This window comes from Narcine bancroftii, chromosome 7 (assembly GCF_036971445.1).
Source record: "Narcine bancroftii isolate sNarBan1 chromosome 7, sNarBan1.hap1, whole genome shotgun sequence".
Classification (NCBI taxonomy): Eukaryota; Metazoa; Chordata; class Chondrichthyes; order Torpediniformes; family Narcinidae; genus Narcine; species Narcine bancroftii.
The window spans coordinates 168,934,602-168,958,566 of NC_091475.1; the positions used below are offsets into that span (position 1 = coordinate 168,934,602).

Below are 23,965 nucleotides of genomic sequence, written 5' to 3' on the forward strand. Positions count from 1 at the left end.
AGCCTGTCAATTTTTATTTTAAAATCAGCTATTTGGGTCTTGAATCTTCCCTTATTTCTTAAACTATAAACTATTTTGGGACAACAAAATGATCCCTGTCTGCACTTTTGAAAAGCCACTTTTTTCTTTCACTAACTCATTATTTATTTATTATTCTTTATTTTCCCTTTCCATGCTAGAGTATTTTAATGTAATTATACTATTGTGATTGGTGTCTTATTTACCTGTTCGGCTGCAGTGAGTAAGAATTTTGTCACATACATATATGTGCATGACAATTAACTCATTATCGTAAATTTCACAATTATTGACCTTTTCTGAGATAGGAGGAGAGAAAACAGAGTGCAACTGGCAGAGTAGACCAGAATGTTTGGAGAATTCTTCACCAAACACATCATGTTGGCCCAACCAGCTTTCACACACATTTCCTACTAATAATGAGGTGTTCTAGATCCATGTCACGGCAAGATTTTTGTTCTGCTTCGACAGAAACTGTAGAATAATGTTGTTAATTCTAAATGTAATAATCTGGGGATGTAAAGAAATCTAAAAAGGAAGCTGATAGAAACTATTCTTTAACCTAAGGGTCAAATCCACTCTAGCCTGAAGAGCCTTCTGGCTTTTAATCTGTTACATGATTTAGTTACGTCTGAGCACAGACCTACAGAGGTCATGTGTGTGTGTGTGTGTGTGTGTGTGTGTGTGTGTGTGTGTGTGTGTGTGTGTGTGTGTGTGTGTGTGTGTGTGTGTGTGTACACGCACACACACAGCTACCACTCTGAGTTAAGAAGTTCCCCCTCATGTTACCTCTAAACCTCTGCCCCTTAATTCTTAACTCATATCCTCTTGTTTTAATCTTTCCTCCTCTTAACAGAAATAGTCTATCCACATCCACTCTGTCTATCCCTTTCTAATCTTAAATACTTCTATCAAATCCCCTCTCAACCTTCTACGCTCCAAAGAATAAAGACCTAATCTGTCCAATCTCTCCCTATACTCTAGATGCTTAAACCCAGGTAACATTCTGGTAAACCTTCTCTGCACTCTCTCCACTCTGTTTATATCCTTCCTATAATTAGGCGACCAGAACTGCACACAGAACTCCAAATTAGGCCGCACCAACGTCTTATACAATCTCAACATCACCTCCCAACTCCTATATTCCATGCAATGATTGAGAAGGGCCGGCATACTAAAAGCCTTCTTCACCACCCTATTCACGTGAGTTTCTACCTTCAGGGAACGATGTACCGTTACTCCTAAATCTTTCTGCTCTTCTGTATTCCTCAATGCTCTCCCATTTACCACATATGTCCTATTCTGATTCTTCTTACCAAAATGAAGCACCTCACACTTATCAGCATTAAATTCCATCTGCCATTTTTCAGCCCACTTTTCTAAGCAGCCCAAATCCCTCTGCAATCCTTGAAAACCTTCATTATCCACTATTCCACCTATCTTAGTATCGTCTGCATATTTACTAATCCAATTCACCACCCCATCATCTAGATCATTAATGTATATAACGAACAACAATGGGCCCAATACAGATCCTTGAGGCACACCACTGGTCACCGGCCTCCAACCTGACAGACAATTATCCACTACCACTCTCTGGCCTCTCCCATTCAGCCAATGTTCAATCCATTTGACTATCTCAAGCTGCTCCTGATCAGACCCTGTCTATCCAGATGTTTATAAGTACTATCTCTAAGAATTTTCTCCATTAATTTACCTACCACAGACGTCAAACTTACAGGCCGATAGTTGCCAGGCTTCCTCCTTGAACACTTTTTAAATAACGGAACCACATGCGCAATGCGTCTCTCTCTCTCTCTCTCTCTCTCTCTCTCTCTCTCTCTCTCTCTCTCTCTCTCTCTCTCTCTCTCTCTCTCTCTCTCTCTCTCTCTCTCTCTCTCTCTCTCTCTCTCTCTCTCTCGATATAGATATCTCGATATATCTATATAGAGATATATATATCTCTATATCGATATATCTATATAGATATATCTCTCTATATATATCTCTATATCGATATATCTATATAGATATATCGATATAGAGATATATATATCTATATATATCTCTATATCGATATATCTATATAGATATATCGATATATCTATATATATAGAGAGATATATATAGATATATATATCTATATAGATTATATATATATATCTATATAGATTATATATATATATAGATTATATATATATATAGATTATATATATAGATTATATATTGTTTTTGTACAGGGTGATGATGGTGGCATCACGAAGATCCTGAGGCAGTTTACCTTGGTCCCAACAAAGCTTGAAAAACTCATGCAGTTTGGCATGCAGAGTTTTGCCGCCAGCCTTCCAGACTTCTGGGGGGATTCCATCCATACCTGCTGCTTTGCCACTTTTCAGTTGTTCGATTGCCTTATATGTCTCATCCAGGGTGGGAACCTCATCCAGCTCTAGCCTTAGGGGCTGTTGAGGGAGCTGGAGCAGGGCGGAATCTTGGACTGAGCGGTTGGTACTGAAAAGAGATTGGAAGTGTTCTGACCATCGGTTGAGGATGGAGATCTTGTCGCTGAGGAGGACTTTGCCGTCTGAGCTGCGCAGCGGGCTTTGGACTTGGGGTGAGGGGCCGTACACAGCCTTTAGAGCCTCGTAGAAACCCCTGAAGTCGCCAATGTCCGCGCTGAGCTGTGTTCGTTTGGCGAGGCTAGTCCACCACTCATTTTGGATCTCCCGGAGGTTGCGCTGAAGATGGCTGCATGCGCGACGGAAGGCTTGTTTCTTCTCTGGACAGGACGGCTTTGTAAGGTGAGCCTGGTGGGCAGCTCGCTTCTTTGCCAGCAGCTCCTGGATTTCCTGGCTGTTTTCGTCAAACCAGTCCTTGTTTTTCCTGGAGGAGAAGCCCAGTACCTCTTCAGTGGATTGCAGTATGGTAGTCTTCAGAAAACTGAGGTCCTCCATCAGCCAGCTCCCCACCATGACTACCAGCCCCCCCACATCTCCATCGGGCACACAAAACTCAAAACGGTCAACCTGTTTACCTATCTCGGCTGCACCATTTCATCAGATGCAAGGATCGACAATGAGATAGAAAACAGACTCGCCAAGGCAAATAGCGCCTTTGGAAGACTACACAAAAGAGTCTGGAAAAACAACCAACTGAAAAACCTCACAAAGATAAGCGTATACAGAGCCGTTGTCATACCCACACTCCTGTTCGGCTCCGAATCATGGGTCCTCTACCGGCACCACCTACGGCTCCTAGAACGCTTCCACCAGCGTTGTCTCCGCTCCATCCTCAACATCCATTGGAGCGCTCACACCCCTAACGTCGAGGTACTCGAGATGGCAGAGGTCGACAGCATCGAGTCCACGCTGCTGAAGATCCAGCTGCGCTGGATGGGTCACGTCTCCAGAATGGAGGACCATCGCCTTCCCAAGATCGTATTATATGGCGAGCTCTCCACTGGCCACCGTGACAGAGGTGCACCAAAGAAAAGGTACAAGGACTGCCTAAAGAAATCTCTTGGTGCCTGCCACATTGACCACCGCCAGTGGGCTGATAACGCCTCAAACCGTGCATCTTGGCGCCTCACAGTTTGGCGGGCAGCAGCCTCCTTTGAAGAAGACCGCAGAGCCCACCTCACTGACAAAAGGCAAAGGAGGAAAAACCCAACACCCAACCCCAACCAACCAATTTTCCCTTGCAACCGCTGCAATCGTGTCTGCCTGTCCCGCATCGGACTGGTCAGCCACAAACGAGCCTGCAGCTGATGTGGACTTTTTACCCCCTCCATAAATCTTCGTCCGCGAAGCCAAGCCAAAGAAGATAGATTATATATCTATATCGATTATATATCTATATCGATTATATATCTATATCGATTATATATCTATATCGATTATATATCTATATCGATTATATATCTATATCGATTATATATCTATATCGATTATATATCTATATCGATTATATATCTATATCGATTATATATCTATATCGATTATATATCTATATCGATTATATATCTATATCGATTATATATCTATATCGATTATATATCTATATCGATTATATATCTATATCGATTATATATCTATATCGATTATATATCTATATCGATTATATATCTATATCGATTATATATCTATATCGATTATATATCTATATCGATTATATATCTATATCGATTATATATCTATATCGATTATATATCTATATCGATTATATATCTATATCGATTATATATCTATATCGATTATATATCTATATCGATTATATATCTATATCGATTATATATCTATATCGATTATATATCTATATCGATTATATATCTATATCGATTATATATCTATATAGATTATATATCTATATAGATTATATATCTATATAGATTATATATCTATATAGATTATATATCTATATAGATTATATATCTATATAGATTATATATCTATATAGATTATATATCTATATAGATTATATATCTATATAGATTATATATCTATATAGATTATATATCTATATAGATTATATATCTATATAGATTATATATCTATATAGATTATATATCTATATATCTATATAGATTATATATCTATATCTATATAGATTATATATCTATATCTATATAGATTATATATATATCTATATCTATATAGATTATATATATATATATCTATATCTATATAGATTATATATATATATCTATATCTATATAGATTATATATCTATATCTATATAGATTATATATCTATATCTATATAGATTATATATCTATATCTATATCTATATAGATTATATATCTATATCTATATCTATATAGATTATATATCTATATCTATATCTATATAGATTATATATCTATATCTATATAGATTATATATCTATATCTATATAGATTATATATCTATATCTATATCTATATAGATTATATATCTATATCTATATCTATATAGATTATATATATCTATATCTATATAGATTATATATATCTATATCTATATAGATTATATATATCTATATCTATATAGATTATATATATCTATATCTATATAGATTATATATATCTATATCTATATAGATTATATATATCTATATCTATATAGATTATATATATCTATATCTATATAGATTATATATATCTATATCTATATCTATATAGATTATATATATCTATATATATAGATTATATATATATCTATATATAGATTATATATATATCTATATATAGATTATATATATATATATATAGATTATATATATATATATAGATTATATATATATATATATAGATTATATATATATATATAGATTATATATATAGATTATATATCTATATATATATAGATTATATATATATATCTATATATATATAGATTATATATATATATCTATATATATATATAGATTATATATATATCTATATAGATATAGATATATATATCAATATATCTATATATATATCAATATATATATCTATATAGATATAGATATATATATCAATATATCTATATATATATCAATATATATATATCTATATCTATATATATATATATATCAAAAATTGCTGATGAATGAATGAGACTAAAATTTGAAAATATTAATTGTGCAAGCATATCCATCTTGTAAAGATAGTACCTGTATATTCTTCTCCATACAGCTCAATTGAATGTTGGTAATATCAATTGCAAGTTATCAATTACAAGCTGGAAAGTGACAGTAAGGCCAAACCGGTTTAAAGCAACATTTCCTTCCCTGAAGAACATGAATGAACTGATAGCAATAATTTCAAAAATTTTTGGGATTACATTAACCATTAATGGATTTTATTTTCAATGTTCTAAGCAAAAGCATTTAAACTCAGATGGCCATTCTGTCAACTAAACTGACATTTAATGGAACATCAGTGCAGCAACATAATCCAACTACCAAATGCAATAAGTAATCCCTGATGTAGGATTGCTCAAAATTTTCACTAATTTTCATAGTTGACAGAGCAGTTTGCACAACACTATTACAGCACCATCAACCCTAAATATCGATAAGGAGTTTGCACATTCTCATGGGCACGAGGCTTTTCTCTGGGTGCTTTGGTTTCCTCCCATCCTCCAAATACATATGGGGTTTGTAGGTTAATTGGTATATTTGTAATCACAGGCTCAAGTAACAGACGGCCCTGTTACTATGCTGCATCTCTAGGTTGTTAAAAAAAATTAAAAATTCAAGGTAATGTCATCAGATAGATTTTCTGTAGGTCTCCACATCTGGATGTTATTTTGTAATGGAGAAAGGTGCAGCAAAAGAAAATATCATAAGAACAGTTTTTAATAAAACACTTAAAAATCAGAAGAATTTCCAATGAATTTTTGCTATTTTTTCCCCCAAAAAATGATCACAAATACTTTATAGAATCTAATGCACAAAAGAGATTTTCCAAATTATTCTTGGAAGGGGAGGGGGAAAGGAGGAGAGGGGGAAAGATGCCAGAAATATCCTTCAGAACCACTAAAGCCACACCCAACACCATACAGACCTTACCAGAAGGTTCGCTCTGACCTATTCAAAAGTCAAGGGTAGACTATCTTGTAGTCACAGACTATTACTCCCTGTATCCAGAGGTGTGAAAACTGAACACCACCACTGCAGATGCTGTAATAACAAGTATGAAACCCATATTCTCCAGACATGGCATGGCAAGCAAGGTCTTCACAGACAATGGACCCCAGTTTTGCAAATTAAAGTTCCAACATTTGCCAAAAAAGTGGGACTTTGTACACATCACATCCTCATTTTCCGCAGTCCAATGGTCTAGTGGTTAAATAAATTGATACAGACAGTGAAAAGACTGATGTACAAGGCAAAAGATATTGGAACAGACTTCTACCAGAGCATGCTAGTATACCACCCAATGCCGCTCGAGTGTGGTAATGTCACCAGCACAACTCCTTATGGGACATAGGCTAAGATCAAACCTACCCATTCAGGAGAACCTCCTAAAAACAAAAGAGGGGGAGAAAATGAGGAAATTCAAAGAACAGAAAGAAAAGTAAAAGTATTACAAAAAACCTACTGGAACTCTACACTGATGACCAAGTAAGTCTAAAAGACAAAACAAACTTATGGACTAAGAAGGGAACTGTCCTTAGTGAAGTCCAACCAAGATCATACACCATTCAGACGGATGAAGTTGCTGTCCTGCAAAGAAATCGTCGAGATCTTCAAATGGGACAAAACACAGTAGATGGAAAGACATACTGTTGAACAAACTGAATACACATCTGAGAAGACATCATCTGAGGCAACAACTCAAATTCAAGGACAATCAATTAGGAGATCATCAAGACACCCGAATCCTCCTAAGAGGCTCATTGAGCAAATGTAAAGACTTTTGTTATAGAATGAAGTAGTGTTATTTTATTTGCTCTTCAAGTTTTAGTGAATGTAAATGAAATGTGAACACAAAACAAGTTTAAAAAATGTTAACAACGTTGATAATAATGAAAATGCAAGTTCTTAGTGTTAAAGTTAAAATCGCAGAGTTATAGAAAGAAAACATGTTAGTTAAAAGTAAGCTACTTTTGTTTTAAGAACAGGAGATGTAATGTTAGTGATCATGAATGCAATACAACTAGCAATGCCTTACTGTTTGATTAGACTGGCTGCCAACAGGAGACTGACACACAGTATGTTAGGTTTGTAATGGAGGCTTGCAGCCTCATGTGCTGTTTACATCAACTTTAAATAACTTTTCTTTCATCCTTGTGTTGTCCAAGAACTCACACATACAAATACAAGATGAAACAGTTGATTTGTCTAACTGGTGCATGGATTAATTTAACTTTCCTCTTAAAAATTATCTGCTGCATTTATATTTGTACAATTAATATTAAAACACATTTTAAAATATGACATTAAACAGAAAATGCTGTAAAATGTCAGCATTCAGGCAATATCTGAGGAAAGAGAAGCATTTCATATTGACAACCATTTATCAGAACTTCATTTACTTACCTACAACCTTCCAGTAACCTACCCACAACCAAAGTTCACCAGCCTATAATTCCCTTGTAACTTTCCTTTAAGTAGAAGCACATTAGCCACATTTTAGTCATCCATCATCTCACCCATGAAAAACAACTATGCAAATATCTCTGCCAGGGCCCTACAATTTCTTCCTTCACTTTCCACAATGTCCCAGGATACACGTCGTCAGGCCCCAGGAATCCTCCTTCTATCATTATGTTTGTTTTTTTTTAATTTTATTTTAAAAAGATCGACAACAACTTCCCCTCTATAATATGAACTCTCAAGATATTATTACTTACTTCCCCGAGGTGTGGGGAGAAGCTATAGCGCAATCCCAACAATACGATTACTCCTTTCGTATTCCTCAGTTCCATCAACAAAGCCTCATTAGACGATCCTAGGGCCATTCTCTCCAGGTACTACTGTGATATACCCACTAATTAAACTAATCTCCTACTTATTATGGAAAATTTTTAAAAATTTAAAAACATTCTAATCCTATCCCTCCCACTAATCACAGTCACCAGCAAATAATTCATGAAGTATCGAGTCTCAGTTCCCAGACATCAGACAGGAAACCCCCAGACCATCCCCACCTATGTATTCAAATTGTGATAATAGTCCATGAATGGGTCCCATATCCAGTAAAATTCAATCTTTATCTCTAATGTTATATCTAATTTTCTCCAAACTCAAGCAAGACGTAATGTACTGTACCCATTGCATACGAGTTGGTGCTAAGCTCTCTTTCCATTTCACCAAAATAGCCAAAATTGTCTATCAATGAAGTAAAAGATTCTTTTATTTTAAATTAAATTCAAGGAAATATTTTCCTCTGGAGAATAAGCAAAAAAAGTAATAAAAGGGCATAGTTCCTATTTAATCCTAAGAATCACTGATAAAGTTTGGAAAAAATGTTCGTTTTGGACATTCCCAAAACATACGAATCAGAGAGTCCTCAAAGATTTTACACTTATCACAATGGATCAGCATCAAAATAAAAAGTAGATGGAATACACATGTCTAAAGTTAAACTACGCATCACTTTAAATTGTATTAATGTTGTGCACAGAATAATTAAGCATGATATCCCAGTCTTGGTCTGGAAATGATAATATTCAAATCTCACTCACATTCATTCTTAATTCCCCTCCTTGAACATGTTCTTAGATCAATCAAATTATATAAATAATTGTTCTTAGATCAATCACATTATATAAATTATTGCTATCAATCCACCATGAGAACATTTAAATGAAAGTAAATCAAGGATATTGGTTTTGGGAATCTGAGGAAAATTAGAAAGTTGAGACTGAGCAAAATGCCTAATTTGTAGACATCGTCAAACGTAAGGTACTTATTGAATCTACAATGTCAGGTTCACTGTCAAGACCAGAGGTTAACAAAAGTGTTGATTTTGCACTTTGACAATCAATGGTGAAAGTAGTTTCCTTGCTGTACTATTTGTCAGTTCTGTTTCTGCAAGTTTCTATTCCAGTGACTGACCAAGTGTTGTACTACTTATCATAAAGCTGGTGACTGGAATGAATAAATGGACTGTCATTTTACAGTGGTGATTTCAAAAAGTTTGCAGATTACTTGAGTGTTACACATTGCAATACACTGCTGGCTATGAGCAATGCAGAAGTGGAGAGATTTATTCAAACACCAAAGAAGGCATCCTACTGGTCATACTGAAGAAAAACCATGAAAGCAAGGGTCAGAGGCTCCAAGAGAATTACAGAGAGACACAACATTCAATGGCATGAAAACTACTCACTTTACTTGTTTTGCATGGCATTTATGCACAGATATTCCAGAGTTGCTCTGAGTGATGATCAACATATTGAAATGTGTGACAAACAAAATAGTGCAAGTCAAGAGAAAAGAAACAAATTCTAATCAACAATTCTTGTGAAATACAATTACAAAAAATATAGGCCACTGACTCCTTTTAACACACTGCCATTTGTGAATACAGCATCATATGGTTAATAAAGCATTATGCAAAATGTATCATGTTTCTCGTTACTCAGAACACCATCTAGTACAGAGAATCGAAATAAACAATTTCAAAAATCAAGGATCAACACAATGTCAGTGGATGGAACAGACAATGCCCTGAAATCTAGAAATCACTTGATAGTGGCCATTCTGTAAGTAGAATTATTCCTCATATCTAAAAGAGTTTGGAATAACATGATTTAGCAATCCAATTGATTTGCTAGGAGAGTTACACACAGGTTGGGCAGGAGAGATTAAAAAGGTGGATTTTTGGGGCCTGGCATTTTAATGGACCAATCAAATTGCCATTTATTAGGAGGAACAAATAAAAATAAAGCAGGCACAAGTAGAGCACCTATTATTGGAGCAACCAGTGTGAGTGGCCCAGTGTAGGAGTGGAGAGTTAGAGGTTTTGGCTTGAGAGGCTTCAGTGAATAGAGGCCGAGGACATGCAACAGGTACAGGCAAGGTCAGATAAGATAGTTTGTAATAACCCAGAGTAGGTAGTAAAGATGGCAATTATCGATGTTGCAGATTATACTTTTGAATTTACAGCATTTGACCTATTATTGATAGAAATGCAGATTATTTTGGTATGTACTTGTCACCTCAATTCATTACATATTTTACATTGCTCTATATATTTCCCTTACATTTATTGCTCATAGAATAAATGCACACTGAAACTAATTAACATTCATAATTTTAAAACAATGGTATCAAATAAACAAGAATATGGATCCCAGTTTTCATTTCTTACCCTGATAAAGTATAAAAGAACTCAATTTTTATAACCAGCAATGTGAAAAATAAGGTGAGCTGAAACAAAATGATGAAATAGGTTAAACTTGGATATTGGTGTATTTATATTATTTGTTAAATCTTCTTTCTTTTTAAAATATCTTTATTGAGTTTAATAAAAAATGCACACATATAGATCCAAACACAAGCTGGAATATAAAAGGCAGATAACTTGTTGTTTTCAATTTTTTTGTTAAATCTTAAAATAGTAATTCAAAGAAAATTGTCAACAAGCAGCAATTTTCAGAAATAGTGCCAAAGAATATTTTTAACATCTATACTTTCATGTCTTTTTATATTCAAAATAATATTATTTAAATGTTAGCGAAATGCACTAACTGGGTGACTTTAGAATTAAGGTCAGAGGAAAGGGAAATTACTGCACAAAGATGATGTTGCTAGTATGATGCTTGATTTGTAGTTGTAAAGTAGGCCCCCAGGGAGGTCATCATGAAGATTTGATTGCTCTTTTACATTGACCAAAAGAATAAAACTCATCTCAGCAGTATTATTTTAAGCTACAAGGTTCTAAAATAGCAACTCAATATCACCAAAATTTAAAAAATATAGCCAAGAAATATGAAAACTCATCTTCAATGTATTAATGAGAACCAAAGTTGAAATGTTCTTTACACATTCAGTAGATGTATTGAAAAAAAAAGTTGGAATTAAAATAATTTTTTTTAAAAATTGGAAATACCATTGTGATGGTTCACATTTTCTCCCTAATTTTATTTCACTTCCTGCAAAATTGCACGTTTAAAAGCAATCTACCTTTATATGCAATTTTATTGACAGCTGCCCTTTATATTTTCTGTGGTTCTGCTCTTGTGAAGTAGGTCAATAACATTTGCCTTAAGCAATATTTAAATTTGGTTCTGTAATTTCAAAACTGGTTTTGGTTCTTTTCAAAAGGTTTTGATATAATCTCAAGAAAAATCCAAAGGCGACTGGTGACCTTCTACTGTAAAGCTGGATGCTTTTGTTATCTGCTTGTTGTTGATGGCTGTTGGTCTTTAAAGCTTCCATTCCATGTTTCAATGCTTTCGAACAATGAACAAAATACAACACAAATTCCTCTATGAACAAATCTGTCTGGATGGTTATGCCTTTTAAAATGTAATAGGCTGCAATTTCAAATAATTATTTGGCTCTCTTAATCCCAATGGTATTCTTGCTGAAACTAAACCTATGTCTCTGTTCAAATCACAAATCCCAATGATATTTGGCCTTATTATAACTGACATTACAACTGACAAATAATATTTGCAATAACTAGTATAAAAGGTCAAAATCTCCAACATGCCCACAGGATAAGAAATGTGTGAAGTTAGTCATATTTAGGATCAAATCAGTTTCTTTATCACTATTTCTTTACCACTAAATATTAAAATACAACAAAAGTAATTTCTTATTTTGTTTTCAATATCACACTCAGCAATACAAAACTATTTGTTCACAGTCAAATGCATATATGAATAGATAATATTTCAGAACCTCACTGTCAGCATCAATTAAGGAGTACACAGTAATACAGAACAGTACAGCTCAGGTCCAGACCTTTCCACCCATGGGGTTTGCATAAAACATGATGCCCAAATTAAACCAAAACTCTGCTGTTTGCATGATACATATCCCTTTCTATTTGTTGCCTATTATCATCTTAAACACTACCATCATATCTGCTTCCCCACTCCCCATGCCAGGCCATTCCAGAAAGCCACTGCACTCTGGGGGAAAAAACCTGCCCCACACAGCTCCTTTAAATTTCCTCCCCCCACTCCTCCCAACCTTCAATGCATGTCCTCTGGAATGTAACAATTTTATAATGAGGAAAAAGATTCTGGGTCTTTCATAATTTTACAAATTTTTAATCAATTCACCTTTCTGCCTCCAAAGTTTCAGAGAAAAAAAATTGTCCAACCCATTCCCATAGCAAAGCAGCATGCTTGTAAACCTCTATACCCTTTCCAAAGCCTTCACATCCTACCTGTAATGCAGAATCCAGAAGCGTACACACTCTCAAGTGCTGTCTAATCAAAGTTTTATGTAGCTGCAAAGTAACATTTTTATACTCAATGTCTTGACCAATGAGAGTAGGCATGCCATGTGCCTTCTTTACCAACCTCTGTACTTATATAGTCATCTTCAACAAATGATATATGATGAACCATAATTCTAGATTCAAAGCAGCTTGAATTTGAAATTGTTCTGCCAGATTATCTTCAGTTACCCTCATTAATAATCACCAGCCTTTCACCATCTGGACGGCAGCAACTTCAAGAGCACTTCTTCACAAAGACGAGGTATCTAGAAGACAAGCTTGAAGGCGATCAATTGACGTTTGTCATTCGTGATGGTGGTGAAACAAATGCTACGGTTGTTAGCAACAGAGATATAAAGCATAGAAACGATCATTTGGGGAAATTCTTATCAGTGATGAGTGACCTTATTGATCAACATAACAACCCAAAGATTATAAAAGTAACTAAAAAGGGTCCCCACAGGGTTTGAAAATTTATATTCAAATCAGAAATTGTGCATCTAATCTTCTATAAATTTAAACATGATACGACACCACGTAGCCATCGAGAGTGATTAGGCAGGGTAACCTCCCTCCATCTGAGCAACACCGCCCACCTGGCCATGAGAAATAAAAGCTAATACATGGAGCTCAGATGTTGTTAACATTACGTCACTCTCTCCAACAATACCAAATAAAGCAGTTAAGGAATTAGGTTTAAAATTATCTTTAAATGTGCAGAGAAACCTTGAATTAACTCTCCCTCTCATCTCCATAGGCTTGTTCTGTTTTGACCTCACCTTGATCAAGGTACTTTTCTCTGGTGAATAGTGAAGCAAAGTTCATTTAGAACTGCGTCCACATCAAGACATGTTGCTTGATCTTTAAAAGGACCTAGCTTCACTCTCATCATCCTTCTGTTCTACATGCAAGTATAGAACACCTTAGGGATTTTCTGTAATCCTATTTGCAAGGCCTTCTCATGCTCCCTTCTCACTCCCAAATCGTTTCTCAAGTTTCTTCCAGGCTACCATACATTTCTCATGAGCCCTTCCTGTTTTTTGCTTCCTACATCTAATGTAGACTTCCTTCTTCCTCTTAACTTGCTGCCTCACCAATTTTGTCAACCACGGTTACCTTTTCCTCTCATCTTTCCTGTCTCAGTGGGACAAATCTATCCATGACACCATGCAAGTGGTCCCTAAACATCCTCCAAATTACTTCTGTACTTTCCCCCAAGAGCATCTGTTACTAATTTACTCTCCCTATTTCCTGCCTTGTCCCATTATAATGAGCCCTTCCCCAATTAAACACCACCATTTTGTCTGCTTTTATCCTTGTCCATAGCCAAGCTAAAGCTCACGGAGCTGTGGTCACTATCCCTGAAATGCTCCCTCATCAAGAGGTCTGTCGTCTGACCAGGTTCATTACCCAGTACAAGATCCAGTATGGCCTCTCCTCAAGTCAGTTGGACCACATACTGTTTCAAGAATCTGCCTTGGGCACTCCTGACAAATTCAGCCCTATCTATCCCTCTTGCAAGAGATGTCAGTCAATGTGAGTAGTTGAAGTCTCCCAAAACAACCACCCTGTTATTTCTACACCATTCCAAAATCTGCCTACTTATCTGTTCTTCTATATCCCAGGAGCTACCTGTATTTGAAGGCTTCTGAATTACTCAGGATACAGTAATTTCTCCCTTCCCATTTCTGACTACCTCCCAAACCTCCACAATGTCCTCCCTTTCTGCAGCTGTGATACTTTCCCCACGCAGTGATGCTACTCCTTCCTCCCTCTTTTATCCCTATCCTTTTAAAACATCTAAACCTTGGTACCTTGGTGTAGCCTCAGCTACACCACAATATTGTAATTTCTCATACTGATCTCGTTTATTCCCAATACTCCTTACATTTAATAACCAAACCCTCCAACTGAATACATTAATGCTTTCTCCCCTTCCTGTCCTTCCTCACAAACCCACAACACATTGCATCATCCTTTCCACGTTCTGCTCTATTCTCTACCCTCACATTCTGGTACCCTTCCCCCCTGCCAATCTAGCTTAAACTCTTCCCAACAGTTCTAGCAAACCTGCCTCACAGGATATTAGTCAATCTCCAATTGCACTCCTTTTTGTACAGTCATACCTTCCCAAGAATAGATCCCAATGATCCACAAGTATGAACCCCTACCCCTTGCACCAACTCTTCAGCTATGCATTCATCTGCTACAATTTCCTATTCCTACCCTCACTGGCATGTAGTACAAGCAGCAATCCCAAGATTACCAACCTTGAGAACCAGCTTTTCAGCATCCTTCCTAATTCTTTATATTCCCTCTTCAGAACCTCATCCCTACTCCTAGCTAGTCATTGGTACCAATGTTGGCCATGACATCTGGCAGCTCACCCTCCCACTTAATGCTGTGAACTCTATCTCAGATGTTCTTGACACTGGCACCTGGGAGGCAACATACCATCTGGGAATTTCGATCTTGATTTCAGAACTTCCTATCTGTTCGCCTATAGAATTACCAATGACTATATGTCTCCTCCTCCCCTTCTTAGTTGAAAGGGCAGACTCTTTGCCAGGGGCCTTTCCACTGCAACGTCCCAGGTCGATCATTTCCTTCCCACCTCAACCCCCCCCCCCCTTCCTAGCAGTCCAAAATAGTATACTTATTGTTGAGGGGAACAGCCACAGGCTGCTCTGCACTGACCGCCTATTCCCCTTCCCTCTCCTAGCAGTCACCCAGCTACCTGCCTCTCGTCTTCTGAGTGTGACTGTCTCTCTAAAAACAGTAGCTTCTGTCGGACTCCCTCTGCCTCCTGAAAGATCCAGAAGTCAAGCTCCAGTTCCCTAACACAATCTGTAAGGAATTGCAGTTGGATTTCTACTGCCCTAGTTGCCATCCCTCTATCAACTCTGTTACTATGCAAAGATCTTACCTGACCTGTTGTAGGTGTATGACAACAAATTCATTATTATCATAGTTATTTTGAATCTCACAATCATTAGATGCATGCATTACCTGAGGAAAAAGTTTTACAAAGCCATATTTTATGACAAATGATTTTCCATCATGCATTTCATTTTGTACTCAAATTCCAATTCATTCTCAAGTCTTATAAATAAACATTTGCTGATCACACTTAACATTTTAGTTTTATTTATCCTTCTCACTCTTGATTGTTCAAGCTTCTGTTTCACATTCAAGTATAGAACAGGTATACTCCTCTTCAGATCAATGTCATGGCTGGGCCCTGCCAATTCACTTCATTCTGATTGCTTTTTACCTTCTTTACTTAGCCCTTTTCCCCCACAAGACGTTTTCCTTACCCCTTCCCAGGATCAAAGTATCATTATTGGCAAAACAGAACCCCAAGTTTACACTACTCACATTATTTAGTCATTAGCTATAGTTACATGGTAGAACCATCAGATACTTAGAGTTAATGCCCAGCATTGGACTGATTGCCAGCACAGTATGATGCACTTGGCTGCCCAAGTACTTCACAAGAATCTTGGAAATGTGCCATCATTAGAAATTATGCATCAAATAACCAGTTAAATGTAGGTGGTCATGAAAGTCTGAAAATGATGATGATAGTTCCTTTCAGTCAGTTTGTGGGGTTTGATACAAGGATATCTCACTCCTCAGAAAGGAACAGCATGTGTTTGAATGGATTGAGGTGAATAGGGGTTTCACAGTCCACACCCACCCTCACGACATCCCCTCCCAGATCCAGTGGCATGGTGAGGTCAAAGACAGCTGGGGGGTGGGAGTTCCATTGCAGTGAATGGCCAGACTAAGCTTCGATGCAAGGGATTCTCTTTCCGCGTTTCATGGCATGTGTTTGCTAGATGGCCGTTGACCCTACAAAAAGGTTCACCTGCCTTTTGACAGGTCTTGTTTCTTTTTTATTCTGCAGGGTGTCTAGCCACACTCCTCAACAGGCAAGCCTGGTGGCAAGCTAGTTTAGTCACCAATCACCCAACCATGCGACAAGTAGTACTGGATTACATGATACCAGTAGCACTCAGGCAAGTGGCCTGACCAGCAAAATTATACCAATAGAATGCAATGAAAAACAAAAATTTCCAATATCATGTCTACTTCAGAAATGAGAGTGAAATGCATATTCAGTTGATCATTCTCCTTTCCAAATATATTGTTTTGCCTCTGAGAAAAATAGCCATCTCATTCAATGCAGAGGTTTTATTTGCAAAATCTGTCATTCATTATACTTGCCTTTGCATTTTCAGATCCCTTAAAGTTAATTGTCAGCCAATACTCCATGGATGACCAAACAAATCTCACCAGCAAGTCCAGAAAAAAAGATGGGGATAATGTAGTTAATGTATTTTTTGTTGCAATGGAACAATAAAAAAAATTACAATATCAATGGTATAAATGTTTCTCTACAATTCACTTAACTGTACAAATGCAAAATAAAATTCAGCATTTGCTGTAATATGTGTGATCAATTTAACAAGGAATTGCTAAAGCCTGCACACTGTGCCTGGAGTCAGAAGGGGGAATATTACTTGCCGAACAGAAAGAGAAGTTACTAATTTAAGATGTATGAATGTTCTCAACAAACAAGATTTTAAAAAAACAACCAAAAATCAGTGTGGGCACCAAGTCAGTCACAAGAAGCAAAAGAAAATTTGAGCTAAACTAGTGATGTCAGATCTAATATTGCAGCAAAATGCTTCTTTGCCTGAAGAAAAGATCACTGGAGAAAACATTGGGGCTGCTCTTGGAGTGTGCCAGGTCTTACAAATGAATTGAAAATTAGACAAGTAAATACAACGATTTATCACCTGAATGAGAAAGAACAAGATATTCCTGTATCATTCATCCTGCCAGATGATGGAAGTAAAAACTATTAAGGAGCATAGAGGAAAAAAAAATTGTGGTCAGTTCACCATTGGTGCAAGTTTGATTGATGAAAGAACTAAATTAAAGCAGCAAATACTATTGCTCAAAGGAGCTAATCTAGCACAAGATACAGAGTCCATTCATGCAATCAAGCTCAAAAATGAGAAAGTCCTCAAGTTCAAGCACTAGAAAAATAGTGGTAATCCAGCAGACATAATGGAGGGTGTGATTTCAGAATTGTCCAACTATAAATTCACCAGGGTCAGAGAGACGAGCAGTTTGAAGTTCTGTAATTTAACTGAAGAAAACTGAAAGGAATCTGGAACATTACAAATGAGCTGTAAATTTGCCCTCCTTTGGAATTGGGATAATGGTCATAGTTGGCAATAGCTGCACACAAACTTAATGACTCATTGCAAAAAAAAATAACTTAGGAATGTAATTGAAACTATAGCCTATCCAGTTGGTATCATATGCCAAACATAAAATATCAAATACCCAGTATTGCACATGGAATTTTCTTGTCATTTGTAGGTTTTAGCTATTGAGAAAGGGAATTTCAAATGGACAAATGAGTATTGCGATCGTTACGTAAAAATTGATCTTTTATGTGGATTTTTCATTGAAATTCCAACATTCAGAAAGTGTAAACTTACGACTCAGGAAATTCAGTGGAGTCATGGGAAAGCTCAAAAGTCATCAAGTGCTTCATAAATGAATCAGCTAATGTTAAAGATCAATCCAACCCGGTCTACCTTGAAAACTATTCTTTACCAAAATCAGAGGTCTGGAGCCAAATCCAGAAGATAAAATCCCTAACATTGTCATTGACACAGAATGATAACAATTAGTCAATATCCTAGACTCCTGCTGTTGCCATGTGGAAATTTGCCTGCATATAAGAATAACAGAAAATTAGAGCAGGACTAAGCATTCAGCCTTTCAAGCCAGCTCCACTATTCAATACCATGAAAGTTGATCCTCTATTTAAACACCACATTTCCCACTTTAAACCTACTCTCCCACCCACCCCCCCCGCCCCACAAAACCATGGTCACGCATTAGCTCGACTATGAGACGGATTGACAACATCTGATACTCCATGATAAGAATGAAATGTTAAGAGCTCTTTGAATAGCGTGTCCCTGAGCTCTGTCAGACAACAATGAGTGGTATGTGCAAAACATTGCACATCGCCAGCCCCAGACTGGAAGCAACATAAAGCAAAAGTTCATGGTCCTGATGACATTTGCAACCAATAACACAGCCATCTTCAACTGCTCGGAGGTTGTTGTTGGGGCCAGTGCAGGTGAACTATTGATGTAAGCACGTCCCAATTCATGTCTGCATGCTGAACACACTCTTTTGCACAGAAATTCAGTTAAAGATACTTCCCAAGTTTATTGTCATGTGATCATACATGTTTTTCTTTGGCTTGGCTTCGCGGACGAAGATTTATGGAGGGGGTAAAAAAGGGGTAAAAAAGTCCACGTCAGCTGCAGGCTCGTTTGTGGCTGACCAGTCCGATGCGGGACAGGCAGACACGATTGCAGCGGTTGCAAGGGAAAATTGGTTGGTTGGGGTTGGGTGTTGGGTTTTTCCTCCTTTGCCTTTTGTCAGTGAGGTGGGCTCTGCGGTCTTCTTCAAAGGAGGCTGCTGCCCGCCAAACTGTGAGGCGCCAAGATGCACGGTTTGAGGCGTTATCAGCCCACTGGCGGTGGTCAATGTGGCAGGCACCAAGAGATTTCTTTAGGCAGTCCTTGTACCTTTTCTTTGGTGCACCTCTGTCACGGTGGCCAGTGGAGAGCTCGCCATATAATACGATCTTGGGAAGGCGATGGTCCTCCATTCTGGAGACATGACCCATCCAGCGCAGCTGGATCTTCAGCAGCGTGGACTCGATGCTGTCGACCTCTGCCATCTCGAGTACCTCGACGTTAGGGGTGTGAGCGCTCCAATGGATGTTGAGGATGGAGCGGAGACAACGCTGGTGGAAGCGTTCTAGGAGCCGTAGGTGGTGCCGGTAGAGGACCCATGATTCGGAGCCGAACAGGAGTGTGGGTATGACAACGGCTCTGTATACGCTTATCTTTGTGAGGTATTTCAGTTGGTTGTTTTTCCAGACTCTTTTGTGTAGTCTTCCAAAGGCGCTATTTGCCTTGGCGAGTCTGTTGTCTATCTCATTGTCGATCCTTGCATCTGATGAAATGGTGCAGCCGAGATAGGTAAACTGGTTGACCGTTTTGAGTTTTGTGTGCCCGATGGAGATGTGGGGGGGCTGGTAGTCATGGTGGGGAGCTGGCTGATGGAGGACCTCAGTTTTCTTCAGGCTGACTTCCAGGCCAAACATTTTGGCAGTTTCCGCAAAGCAGGATGTCAAGCGCTGAAGAGCTGGCTCTGAATGGGCAACTAAAGCGGCATCATCTGCAAAGAGTAGTTCACGGACAAGTTTCTCTTGTGTCTTGGTGTGAGCTTGCAGGCGCCTCAGATTGAAGAGACTGCCATCTGTGCGGTACCGGATGTAAACAGCGTCTTCATTGTTGGGGTCTTTCATGGCTTGGTTCAGCATCATGCTGAAGAAGATTGAAAAGAGGGTTGGTGCGAGAACACAGCCTTGCTTCACGCCATTGTTAATGGAGAAGGGTTCAGAGAGCTCATTGCTGTATCTGACCCGACCTTGTTGGTTTTCGTGCAGTTGGATAATCATGTTGAGGAACTTTGGGGGACATCCGATGCGCTCTAGTATTTGCCAAAGCCCTTTCCTGCTCACGGTGTCGAAGGCTTTGGTGAGGTCAACAAAGGTGATGTAGAGTCCTTTGTTTTGTTCTCTGCACTTTTCTTGGAGCTGTCTGAGGGCAAAGACCATGTCAGTGGTTCCTCTGTTTGTACAACCCGACAAAACAGCATTCTTCGGTCCTTGGTGCGTAACATGCAGGCAAAACCAGACTTAACACACATACAAATACATATGCAGGACAAGTATTTCATCTACATAAATAAATAAATATTGCTTTGTGCATGGAAAAGTCTCCAAAGATGAGTGAGAGCAGTTCCTTCGGTTGTTCAGCATTCTCACAGCCTGGTCGTGCTGGCTCTAATACACCTACATCTCTTCTCTGATGGGAGCAGATGAAAGACACTGTGCAGGTCGGAAGAGGTCTGCAGTGATTTTGTGTGCCAACTTCAGACAATGATTCTGGAAGATCACGGGGGAGGGAGAAGAAGAGGGAGACTCCAGCAATCCTCTCTGCCCCACTTGTGGTCCTGTGGATTAACCTCTGATCCATTTCTCTGCAGCAACTGTACCACACTGTGATGCTCTTTATAGAACTCCTATTGAAGGTTGACAATGGTGGCTGGTAGCCTTGCCCACTTCAATCTTCTCAGGAAGTACAGATGCTATTGCACTTTCCTGACAAGTGAGGAGATGTTGAGTGTCCATAATAGGTCACTAGTTAAGTGAACTCCAAGGAACTTCGTGCTCTCCTCTCTGTCTGTACACCAGAGTTATTGATGTGTAGGGTAGTCATTCCTGGTCCTCCTGAAGTGCACAATCATCTCCTTTGTCTTGTCTACATTGAGACTCAGGTTGTTACTCTTCCACCATTTCACAAAATGTTCCAACTCTTTTCTGTAGTGTGACAGATTATGTTGTGTTTGTATTGTATATAGATATGTTTTTTGGGAGATAAATTGGGCCAGGGTTGTTAGTGTAGATCACATACAAACACTTTAAAACAGATCTTTAAAATACTGCAGCTCTTCTCATGCTCGACAGGCCAGAGCCAAGAGCCTTTGCAAAATCTTTGGAGAGTGCCCAAGAGACTTCACCAATGGATTGTTGTTTACTAAAAGGCAACAGGTGAAAGAACCCGTCGGAGCCGCAGGCTGTCTGAAATGGAACTTGCTGTTCTAAGAGGGTCATGCGGTTTGGCAAGCAGAGAGAGTAAAACAGGCTGAGAGAGAGAAAAAAAATTCAGTTCTGCAGTTTTACAGTCAGCAGCAGCAGCTGGGACTGGAACAGGATAAGCTGGCAAGCTTGTGAAAATCCCATTTGGAAGACAGGTTGTGAGTGCTTATTCAGTCTGGTCAAATCCCTTGTGGTCCATACAAGGACTGGCTGCCTAATGTTTCACTGTGGTGACCTGAAAGAAAGTGGTAGTGACCTGGAGAACCTTGATGGGGCCAGTTTCTTCGGCAAGACTCTGAAGTGGCTGGTTACAAGGAATCAATTGTGGGTGTCCAGCAAACAAGAAATCTCTCTGAAAACAGACAAGAAACTTCCTGAGCAATAACCATTTACCTTTCAAGCACCAAAGCCTGGTGAACTTTATAAATGTTAAATTGTGTACACAGTACAAGAATTGCCTGCAATCAGTAAACTTGGAGGAATGAGAAGTGAGATTGGACTGTGAATCAAGAACTTTTCTAAACTTATACACTCATTACATACATGTGTGCTTAGAATTAAAACGGGACTAAGTTAGATTAGTTAATAGTGATAAGTTAAACTGTGATCCTGTTTTCATGTTTAAAGACAATTAAAAGCAACTTTTGTTTAAGTAACCATTTGTCTTGGTGAATATCTATTGCTGCTGGGTTTTGGGGTCCTCTGGGCTCGTAACAATAGTGTGACTCATCATTATTGCTGATTAGGCTAACTATTGTTGGGTCAACTGGAAACCATGATACCATTGGAGCTGGATCTGGCATTGCAGTCACAGGAGCAGGCTAAGTACACAGTCCAGAGGTGTACCAGTGCTCAGCCTGAAGATGCTCGACATTCTGCTACTGACCAGACAGACTGTGGTCTTTCCATTAGAAGTCCAGGATTCAGTAACAAAGAGGAGTGTTCAATCCCAGCAAAGTCAACTTGTACACCAGCTTCTGAGGAATGTCCATATTAAATACCCAAGGGCATTTCATCCATTCTCTCTTTCCCCTTTCTGCTCTGTGTCCTTTGTCCTTTAAGCTCATCCTGCACTACAACGGATTACCTATTAATGCATTTACATCTAGTGGACTTTCCAGAAGCTTACTTCAACAAAGGTTTTTAACATCCAACAAACCATTCCCATGTTGACTTTAGCAATTATTAGACACTAGAAAGCAACAAATGAGTACTTGTAGAATCCTTGGGATAGCTATAGAAACCATTCCTATACTAATCTGCATGTGAGTGATGATATTCTACAATTGCACTGATGCTGCTTCTTCCTACATCTGAAAGCATGTTAAGAGGAGCTGTTATCTGAAACATGGACCGCTAATTTGGTAATAATGACCTCAAGGGAACATTGAACACTGATTGACCATGAGCTGCCTATACAGCATAATTAAAGTTGTATTAGTGTCAAATGAGCACACATTTTCACAAATATTTGTAGGGTTCTTTTGTATTGTTGATTACAAAGATAAACTACAGTTAGAGCTATTGACATCTCCATTTAAGACAGCACATTCTTCATTCAGCATCAGTGACTGGAACAACAATGTGGAAAACTGATCTGTCATAGTGCACTCAATTCTTTAAACTATATCCACTGCACTTACAAATATGCAGCCATCAGTACAGGTTCCACAGATGGATTGCTGCCATTTATTACAATTCAAAAATTGTATCACCCAAATGATGGCCAGTTTGGAGAGAAAATTTCCAGCCAATATCTCCAATAAATTAAGAATGTAAGAATCAGGAGATAAAAGCATTTTGCTGGAAGGATCATTTCTGCCAGTTGACATGGACAATAAAAATGTTAAGTAGTAGTGATTAGAAATCTACTGAGAAATCCATAGAGTAGAAATTATCATCATTATCTGATCAAATTGACATTCCATTTTTTGAGGCATATATATTAAAATATAGATTTAAAACATTTACCATGTCATCAAATCTCTATTGAATGTCTACAGGTTTACTGTGGAAGGTATACTAACTGGTTAGAATCTTGAATGCAGAAGGCTGTCAAAAAATGGCAGACAGCCAAGCATATCAGTCTCCCATCCATTCAAGACATCAATACGAGGTGCTGACTGAAGAAGGGAGCCAACATCATAAAAGACGCCATTCACCCAGGTCATGCTCTCTTCTCACTGTTACCTTCAGGCAGAAGATTTGAGAAACCTGAAGTCCTGCACCTCGAAGTTCAAGAGCAGATTTTGCCGCCCCCTTCCCCAATCAATTATCAGGCTCTTGAATCTCCCAGTTCTCCATCA

At 38.0% G+C, this 23,965-nt stretch overlaps 1 long non-coding RNA gene across 1 annotated transcript in view; it reads left to right on the forward strand.

Moving 5' to 3' along the window:
- LOC138740104 (uncharacterized) overlaps positions 1-17,241 on the forward strand; it is a 63,535-nt gene extending 46,294 nt beyond the window's left edge. Inside the window, exons 2-3 of the long non-coding RNA XR_011342668.1 lie at positions 10,074-10,193; positions 17,131-17,241. This is a non-coding gene — a long non-coding RNA (uncharacterized lncRNA). The remainder of the gene's footprint in view (positions 1-10,073; positions 10,194-17,130) is intronic.
- The last annotated feature ends 6,724 nt before the right edge of the window (positions 17,242-23,965 follow it).